This window comes from Alligator mississippiensis, chromosome 1 (genome assembly GCF_030867095.1).
Source record: "Alligator mississippiensis isolate rAllMis1 chromosome 1, rAllMis1, whole genome shotgun sequence".
Classification (NCBI taxonomy): domain Eukaryota; kingdom Metazoa; phylum Chordata; order Crocodylia; family Alligatoridae; genus Alligator; species Alligator mississippiensis.
This window is the reverse complement of record NC_081824.1, coordinates 169,151,348-169,161,545: the sequence shown is the minus strand read 5'-3', so window position 1 is coordinate 169,161,545 and position 10,198 is coordinate 169,151,348. Positions and strand designations below refer to the sequence as shown.

Genomic DNA, 10,198 nt, shown 5'->3' with positions numbered 1-10,198 from the left:
CTCCCACTGGGCAGCCAGAGCCAGAGCAGAGACCATGGCTGTGGCCGTGGCCACACGAGCTGGTGTTATGCCGGCTGTTTAATCAGCTGTTTCCCAGGTGGGGGACAGCTGGACCAATCATGGCAGCCATTCCAGCCACCGCAGGAAGATTTAAAAGCCCTACTGGAACCTGGGGGATAGAGGAGCCAGAGAGGGAGCGTACTGGCGTGGAACACACCAGACGCGCTGGGGCTCCTGCACTGGAGAGGAGCAGTGCAGCTGGTGCAGCACTGGCAGGCAAAGCAGGAGAGGCATTTGAGCCCTTGTAGGAGGCTGGGGGAAAGGAGGCAGGTTCACATCCCTCTCCTCTCCAGGTGTCTATTTCTTTTGAAAAAAAATAAAAAAAAATAAGAGAGAGAGAGAGAGAAGAGGCGTAAGAACAAAATGCCCTACTCAGAGGCACTGCAGTAAGTGCTACATTACGCATATATAGTTTGCCAGCCTTGAGGGAGGGAAAGCTACTCGTCAAAGCAGGAGGGGTGGCCAGATAAATACCAAACAAGCCCACTCAGACGTGGGATTTCCCTCAAGGCGAGCTGTGGTCGAGCCAGCAAGACCGAACCACCATTGTGCTGATGCCCATCCAGTTGGTGAGTAGACAGGGTGTAGGGGAGGTGGAGCCCCGTGCAACTTCACACCTGAATCGTGAGTACTACCGTTTCCCAGGGAAGCCCTCCCAGGAAGAAGATCTCCATTGAACCCTCTCTCTTTATAGAATAACATCAAGTCGTGGCAGGAGAGTTGAGGGGCGGGGCTACACACCCAGAAGGTAGTACAATACTCAAGGGCCCTTTCATCACAGTGGTGCATTGGCCAGGAAATTTTTTGGCATCAGCAGGACAGAGATCCCAACCTGGGGGCAAGCGGAAATGCAACCACCAGCGATACCCTATGTGGAGCTACTTATGCAGGCTATTCAGGCCATAGGGCAAGTGCTGGAGGTGCAAAAGTTGCAAGGGGCACACTAGCAAGAGTGGATGCAGCGTAATGCTGCCCTACTCAAGATGCCCTGAATGACACAGGAAGATGATCCTGAAGCTTACATAGAAACATTTGAGAGGACCGCTATCCAGACAGGGCTGGATTGCAGTCAGTGGTGCCACCAGCTAGGTGCTTTGGTGATAGATCAGGCCCAAGCCACCTACCAGGCCCTGTAGAGGGAGGACCCCTGAGACTATGAGGCTGTCAAGGCGGCAATCCTCTATAGGCTGGAAATTTCCCCCGAAAGTAACAGACAGGCGTTTCGAGCATGAAAACCAAAAGAAGCTAAGTAGCCCCGTGGCTTGTTGCAGTCTCTTCAGGATTCGCTTAATAAATAGTTACCGGTCGGCCGGTATAACCGGGAGGGGGTGATGGACCAGATCTTATTAGAGCAGTTTCTCTTGGACTTGGAAGAAGACACCCAGAGGTGGGTGTGGAGACACCAACCACAGACCAGCAAGGAGGGCCTCTGCCTGGCTGAGGCCTTCGCTAACTCAGAAAGTGAGAGAGGGTATGGACGAGGCCCCATGGGTCTCGAAGGAGAGCCCGGCGAGTGAAGGGGAAAGGCAGACTGGTCCACGAAGAGAGGCATCGAGAGGTGTGTTGTGATATCACTGTGGGCGAATGAGACACATCTCCCAGGAATGAGGTTTGGGCCTGAGAGAGCTGGGCCACGGGCCAGCTGTATATACTCCACGCCATGAGAGAGGCAAAGAGACGGAGAGGGGAGAGCCCATGGATTGTAGTTTTGGGCTCATCGGACAAGAAGGAGGATGGAACCGCCCCGTGGCAACCGCCTGGATCTGGGGCAAGGCAGTCAGAGCAACCCTGGATATGGAGTGTTCCCAGTCCCTACTCCACGCAGATCTTGCCCCGTGGACAGGGGGAAAGAAGCCAGACCCATAACAATGACATGTATACTGGGCGGCGAGATGCATTTTCAGAGTTGTTATCTGCCGTTTAGGGTGATGGAGTTCTGTGGTGAACCGCAGGTCAGACTGACACCTGCCTTAGCCTGTGAAATGATCCTCGGAAGGGAATGGGGACCGTTCAACACAGTGCTGGAACAGGTGCGAGCTACAGAGGAAGAAAGGAAGCGGCTCCGGAGGGGAGAAGGTTGGGCTGGCAAAAGTCCATCTCACCAGAGGGAAGTGGCATCAGGCAGTATTAACCTGGAGCAGGTGGTTAGTGCAGCTCAGTTCCGTTGGGCCCAACAAGAAGACCCGGAACTCCAGAGGCTATGGACTGAAGACTCCGGGGAAGGCACATTATGAAGCCATTCCAACTTTGAGGTAATCGGGGGGTTATTATATTGGGTCCAACAGGGCGAGGAAGGTGCCTCAAAAGGGAGACAGTTAGTGGTCCTGTCCTCACTCCGCCGCTCCATGTGGAGATTGGCTCATGACTCCCCAATGGGAGGCCATTTGGGATGCACCAAGACCCGGGCTAGGCTGGTCCAAGAATTATTTTGGCCATGTCTGCAAGAGGACGTGGAAAGTTGGGGGGCCGCTTGCCCGGAGTGCCAAAGGGCTCAGGAGTGGAGGCCACCTAGGGCACCATTGCAGCCCATGCTGATAATAGAGAAACCATTCTCCTGAATCACGCTGGACATAGTGGGCCCTCTCCTGAAGTTTCACAATGGTTATCAATATATATTGGTTTTAGTGGATTATGCCACCTGGTTCCCAGAGGCAGTCCCATTTAGGTCTATTACAGCAACGCGAGTAGTGGAATTACTTAAATGGATAGCACGGGTTGGCATACCGCGTGAAATACTCACTGACCAGGGGACGAATTTCATGTCTGGCGTGATGAAAGCTCTGTGTAAAACCCTTGGCATCACCCAGTTGAAGACATCGGTGTACCATCCCCAGACGAATGGTCTAGTAGAGAGATTAAATGGGACAATCAAGTGGTTGCTCAGGCGTTGCTTGCAGAAAGACCCACGGAGGTGGGATACCATCTTAATGTCGTTGTTGCTTGACTTGAGGGATGCCCCCCAAGAGTCAATGCAGTATTCCCCATTCCAGTTAGTATACGGCCACAACCCTAGGGGGCTATTACAGGTCATCAGGAAAGAATGGGAACGGCCAGTAGGGTTAGGAATATCTGTGGAAAGATACTGCCAAGAATTGGATCACCAAGGCCCAATGGGTCACCGGCCAAAATTTGAGGGCCACCTAAGAGCAACAAGAAACCCACTATAATAAGAAGACAAGTACCTGGACCTTCCAGCCCAGAGATATGGTTTTGGTGTCGCTTCCAGCGTCCTCGAGCAAGCATCTTGTAATGTGGTAGTGGTTTGACGAGTGGGTCTGGTAGATTATAAATTGCTCAAGCCGGGCCACCACTGGGAACACCAAATTTATCATGTGAACCTTCTTAAGGAGTGGAAAACCCTACAGGGCTGGATGGCACAAGAAGAGGAGGTGGGGGAAGACCTGGGACCACCCTGCCCTGGGTTAAGTGAATCCACAGGTGAAGAGTCAGTGCAAATGGGCAAAGAGCTGGATAGCCAGCAACAACAGGAGCTGTTGGACTTAATAGAGGATTTTTGGGCAGTGTTCCAAGAAACCCTGGGACGAGTGACGGGAATTGAACATGAGATCAGAACTCCTCCTGGTGCGCTGATTAGGGAAAGGTGGAGGCTGATACCCCAGCGTTGGCATCAGGAAATACGACAGGAGATAAAGGAGATGCAGAGACAGAGAATTATATGACCATCCCGGAGCCCTTGGTGTAGCCCCATTGTGCCAGTGGCCAAATCTGACAGGTCACTGCACCTGTGTATAGACTTTAGGAAGCTAAATGCCTTGATGATCTTCGACACCTTTCCTATGCTGCACATTACCCTCCTCACTGAGAGGATCGGCGAAGCATGGTATGTATCTAATCTTGACCTGGCCAAAGGGTACTGGCAAATCCCGATGCGCCCTGTGGATAGCGCCAAGACCACTTTTGGAACCCCTTGGGGTTTATTCAAGTTTATACAGACGCCCTTTGGCCTAAACGGTGCGGCGGCCACCTTCCAGAGGCTGATGGACACCTTGCTTGCACCACGCACGTCATATGCAGCAGCATATATCGACGATATCATTATATTTACTCCCAGTTGGCACCAGCACCTTAAAGCCCTGAGAACCATCCTGGGAGAACTCCAAGCAGCGGGTCTGACCGCCAATCCCAAGAAATGCAAGTTAGCAGAACGAGAAATGGCATACCTAGGGTTTTGGGTAGGCAGGGGAACAATACGCCCCCTGACTGACAAGATCAAAGCCCTAAGACGATTTCAGGAACCTCGTACTTGTAAGCAGCTACGCTCCTTCTTGGGACTCATTAATTATTATTGATGGCTTATACCGCATTTTGCAAGTCTCTCCGCACCCCTCACAGATGTGCTGGGAGGGGGGCCCGCAGCACCATTGAAATGGACACCAGAAATGAGAAGGAGCTTCAAAGAATTGAAGGAGGTGATGCACTACAATGTCATAGTGCACACCCCTAATTTTGATGCCCCTTTTATTTTACAGATGGATGCATCAGGCCGCTCCCTAGGGGCGGTATTACTTCAAAGATGTGGGGGAGAAGAGCGCCCGATCACCTTTGCCAGTCGGAAGTTCAGTCGCACCGAGACCAGGTATGCCATGGTCGAGAGGGAATGCCTGGCAATACACTGGGCAATAGAGTATTTTAAGTATTACCTGATGGGACAAGAATTCATGGTAGTGACGGATCACGCCCCACTACAATGGTTAATTCAGAAACAAAGCGTAAATGCCTGTATCATTTGTTGTGCCTTGGCGTTGCAGCTTTTCAAGTTTACAATTATACACCGCCCAGGCAAAGATAATTTCATAGCTGATTTTTCTCTCCAGATGGGGAAACCCAGACCAGTCAGAGGAGGAAGCGTGCCACATTCATGAAGAGGAGCATCCACAACGAGGGGTCGAAACACCACAAAGCAACTTAAGGGGGGAGGTCTGTGGTGGCGAGGTGGCCCCACAGGCTCCCAAAGGGGAGAGGGTAGTCTCCATGGGCCCCAAACCCCATAAACAGCCCCCCTGTTGGGGAAACTTACCTCCCGCTGGGCAGCCAGAGCCAGAGCAGGGACTGCGGCCATGCGAGCCAGCGTTACGCCGGCTGTTTAATCAGCTGTTTCCCAGGCGGGGAACAGCTAGACCAATTGTGGCGGCCGTTCTGGCCACTGCGGGAAGTTTTAAAAGCCCTGCTGGAACCTGGGGGATAGAGGAGCCGGAGAGGGAGCCAGAGAGGGAGTGCACTGGCGTGGAGCACGCCAGACGCGCTGAGGCTTCTGCACTGGAGAGGAGCAGCGCAGCTGGTGCAGCACTGGCAGGCAGAGCAGGAGAGGCATTTGAGCCCCCTGTAGGAGGCTGGGGGAAAGGAGGCAGGTCCACATCCCTCTCCTCCCCAGGGGTCTATTTCTTTTGAAAAAAAAAGAAAAAAAAGAGAGAGAGAGAAGAGGCGTAAGAACAAAGCACCCTACTCAGAGGCACTGCAGTAGGCGCTACATTATGCATATATAGTTTGCCAGCCTCGAGGGAGGGAAAGCTACTCGTCAAAGCAGGAGGGGAGGCCAGACAAATACCAACCGAGCCCACTCAGACATGGGATTCCCCTTGAGGTGAGCTGTGGTTGAGCCAGCAAGACTGAACCATCATTGTGCTGACGCCCATCCAGTTGGTGAGTGGACGGGGTGTAGGGGAGGTGGAGCCCCATAGAACATTGCGCCTGAATCGTGAGTACTACCGTTTCCCAGGGAAGCCCTCCCAGGAAGAAGATCTCCATTGAACCCTCTCTCTTTATAGAATAACATCAAGTCATGGCAGGCGAGTTGAGGGGCGGGGCTAAACACCCAGCAGGTAGTACAACACTCAAGGCCCCTTTCATCACACATTTCAATTCGAAACAGCTCTTCCGTTCCGTCAAAATAGAAAGGCTGTTTTGACCATAGTGCTGGTTTTGCAGCCCTTTGTTTCATTTTGATTTTGCTGTTTTAACCTTGGAATGAGTCAAAACAGTGTTGAAACAAAATGACCGGCGAAATTTCACACAGCCCTAAAGGCAAAGGGCTCAATCCTTTTTTTTTTTTTTTTTTTCGGCAGAGTCTGTCTGAGGCTAGGGGATAAGTTACTAGCATGCTAAGTGGCCCATAAGCTGCAGGAGGCCCTGGTTCTTCCCTCTGCATATGGCCCCGGTCCTGCCTTGGGGCCACATGGGCAGGCTGCTAATGGGCTGGGAGTTGCCCAGCTCAGTGGCAGCACCCAGCCTGATGAAGGCAGGTGCTTGCTGAAGGCAGAAGCTGTGAGGGGCCCGATCCTTTTTTCTGTGGAGCCTGTGGACCTCTTCTGCGGCCGGGGGATGGGGTGGGGAGGAGCAAGCAGACTAATAGCTGCAATCCATTGTTGCAAACTAAACTGCATTGGGATGTAGTTTGGTTTGCAACGATGCAAACTCATAAAGAACCCCCAAAACTCCTGCATGCGTACAGTGTGACACCATTAAGCCACACAAAGTGATATTTTCATCACATGTATATGGCAATGGTGTCACGTGTCCAAGTGCCCTATGGTGCCACTCCATGTTTAATGAGCCAAAGTTTGTGTGTTTAAATTCTTTTGACATCTATTGCAGTGTATACAGTGTAGGTACACACACCTAAGTACTTCAGGTACTACGTGCAGGCACAAGGAACAAGAAGTCTTTACTCTTTGCCATGAGTGACTGGTGCCTCCTGAATCTGGGGGGGGCACCTGCAGAAGCCGCCAATGGCGGCAGCCCTGTCAGGGGTGGGCACCAGCCCTACCAACAGCATGGGTGTCGGCCATCAGGCAGGGCACTGGCCCCGTCATGGGGGGCGCATGCACCCCCATGCACCCACTACCAGTCGCCTATGCTCTTTGCCCAACCACTCCCCAGCCATCCTGGCACAAACACCTTGATAGTACCTGACAGGTGCTACACTAGCCAACAGGCACTACTTGCTCATATGTTTCTGTGTATTGTTTCTCAGCTGATGGAGCTGAACCGACTTCCCAATACTACAAATTTCCTTTTTGAAATGCCATTGCCTATGCTGCTCCTGTTTTTTCCACAATTTGTCCCAAGGTTTCAGTTTTTATGCACTTAGTGGCCTCCCTCTAACCACTGAGTGGGGATTGTAGTTTCCTAGTGGGCCTTAGCCCGTGATGCCTGCATAACAAACAGACCTGTTTGAAATGGCTGCACTTCCTACAGCAAATCAATTATTCAAGACAGGATTTGGTCAGGTCCTTAGCTGTGGCAAATCAGTACATCCTCACTGAAACCAATGAGCCCCCTCCCCCAAGCATAGCAAGTGTAAAACAGTTTATCTCCATTGAAATCAAGGGATTTGTGCCAATTTACAATGGCTGATGACTTGGCTCAGTGTCACCGTGATGTGAAAGTTAAACACTAAAGGGGGTTTATTCTAAGAGGCAGTACTGTTATGGCTGCTTCAAATAAGCTGTCACAAAGGGTTAATTCAGTAATCATTTCTCTTTTCTTACCAAGTTCATTTCTTATCATACAAAGGTAGCTGGGCCAGTTTGGAGTTACTAGAAGACCTTTCGAATCCAGCCTCTTGAGAGTTGCCTACACTGCCAGGGAGACTGGGCGCTCAGATAAGCTTAGCATCAGTTTTCCAGCTTTGTGCGTGTTGAATCATCCCAGACTGGCAGAACATGATCCCTGATGGCACAAAACCCAGACAGAGAGGGAAATGGTGCTGAACCCATCCATTCCACCACGTTTTGTTCTTTCGAGTTCATCATGGAAAAAACGACACAGTGGCTCACTTACAGAACTGGATGGCTTAGAACCGTTGCTTAAAACTTGGGTGGCTTTGGGGGAAAGTTGCTGAACGAAAGAAAAGGAAGTTTCTGTGCACAGGAAGTTGGAGTATGGAGAAATAATACAGGAGCTTTCAAGAGAAGAGCAGATTAATATCAACAACATGTCCATATAATAATGTTCTCATGCTCAAAGGGGGAAATAGATGACAGGATATAGAAAATATGACAAACCACAAATTAAAAATGAGGACTCTGGATAATGTTTCAGGTTTATGAGGACTGATCCTCTCTAGATCAGTTCCAGAGCTTGTTGAAATCAATTGAGATCTTCTTATTGCCCTTAATGAAGTTTGGATGAAGTCCATTTTTTCCCATGGGAGATGATATCTTTGTTAATGGCACAAAGAATGGATGTAATCGGTTGTACAATAGCAGGAACTCCCATGTACCTGGGAGAAAAGAAACATGGCATTGAGAAAAATGGATTAGAAATAAATTATTGTGTTCGGTAGTTTGCAAAGCAATATGATCTACATTAAACAGCAGTATTTCCTCACAGCCCCAGGAAATTTCTCTGTCTAAACAGCACCTGCCACTAATGGAGTCCTGTGAAAATCAAAACAGTACATTGACTTCATAACTATAGAAATCTATATTCCAGTGTAAAAGGTAACTATATTGCAGCCTACATTGAAACTAGTAGTATCAGATGCCAGTGAAAAGAATGCAGTGTAATAATTCTGTAGGGTTCGTGTCATGAAGATGGGAAAATCCTTCAAGGCCTCTCTAATCTAGCAATATTCATAAGACTGACATCTTGCTCATCTTCAACCCTGATGCAAACCTGTACCAGTCTTTCTGGATACATTTCTTCAGGCACCTTGAACAGACACCAAAGTTTAGACATAAGGAATTCTTTTTTAACTTCCATGTGATGCATAGACTGGCAGACTGGAGATGTATTTTGGTTTGGTAGAGCTGAATTCTGTGTTAACAGTTGTTTCCACTTGCGTCTTCCATGTGAGACATAAGATCCCAGAAGATGACTGTTTACTTGTGAGAGCACCAGAGTTGAAATATCTCATCTTTTTGCAGCTATAGGTTGAAATCCCAGCCCTGGAGCCTCCTGACGTACATTAGATAAATGGGATTCCATACAGCTTACTGTGGAGAGTAGGGAGTTGGGAAAAGTTTTACAAACTGAGGGTCTTCCCACTCTTCACGGTCATTATGGATCATACAGAAGTTTGTTTTGGTCTTCCTTGGCCACATGTTTTACCTTCCACATGTTACCCTGCATCTCAGCTGTGGCTGAATTTTAATGCCGTGTAATTCCTATATGCTACTAGGTTTTTATTACTATCATATACATTTCTGTATATAGTGGTGTAAGGCTACCTGGTTTGCTACAGTGGAAGGTCCTTACTCCAGATGCTGTTGATCTGCTGACCGTCGCATGACAAAAATTATCAACAGGAAAACACATCTACAGGGGAGGGTTGCATCATTAGCAGTTTGAAGTTTCACAGAAGGTGGGAGCATTTATATGACATAGTTGGGTATGTCTACACATTCATTAATGTGCTGTAGTTACTGCACATTAAATTTAGTATTTGGATAACCAAGTACTAAATCAATGTTCAGTAACTTGCACTACTGCACAGTAGTGCCAGCTCATGGGATTTTAGTGACGCTTACTGTGCAATAGCCTAATACTACTGTGAAGTAGCATATTAGTACTGTTTTTGCCCGGCATGCTGTTGTGCAGTGTTATTAGGCTACTGTGCAGTTAGCGTCTCATGTAGACTCACCCAGTTTGTAAAGCAGTTAGGGACAGATCTTCAAAGGCATGTAGAGCCCTTGATCCTGTTTTGGAGCCCAGCCCCCACTGATTTACCTTTGACACCTGAACCTTAATGATCCTGCAAGAGAAAACACACCTCATACCTGTCAGTGAGTTTATTATCCCTTCATTTCCCTTTTGCATGATGGGAGAAAATTCCAAATACCTGGGATGCTCTCAGGTCCCAGACAGCCGCCATCTGTGCTGACAGAAGTAGAAAGAGGAGAATGAAGCTTCATGGGCATAGAAGCCCTTATGCTGGTTGATCCAAAATCTCGAGAGGGTCTGCTTCATCCTGTGCGAATAAAGCCAAGAACTGCCAGGAAAGCACAGTGGTCAATAACCCCTGGGCAGGGGGGAGAGCAGGGGGCAGGGGAGGCTGTTTGTTTATTGGTTTGATTTATGCATTTGACAAAAGAGATCCAGAAATGAGAAGCCACAAATGAAGGCCATTAGGCATTCACTCTTAAGTGAGCCAATTATAACATACAGCTTCACCCTG

The 10,198-nt window shown here is 49.2% G+C and overlaps 1 long non-coding RNA gene across 2 annotated transcripts in view; it reads right to left on the bottom strand.

Moving 5' to 3' along the window:
* Window positions 1–7,079: 7,079 nt before the first annotated feature.
* LOC132244661 (uncharacterized) overlaps window positions 7,080–10,198 on the bottom strand; it is a 29,510-nt gene continuing 26,391 nt past the window's right edge. Inside the window, exons 4-5 of one of the 2 annotated variants that reach the window (XR_009456363.1) lie at window positions 9,863–10,012; window positions 7,080–8,302 (exon numbers count right to left, since the gene is read on the bottom strand). This is a non-coding gene — a long non-coding RNA (uncharacterized LOC132244661). The remainder of the gene's footprint in view (window positions 8,303–9,862; window positions 10,013–10,198) is intronic. The other variant, XR_009456364.1, reaches the window with a different exon arrangement.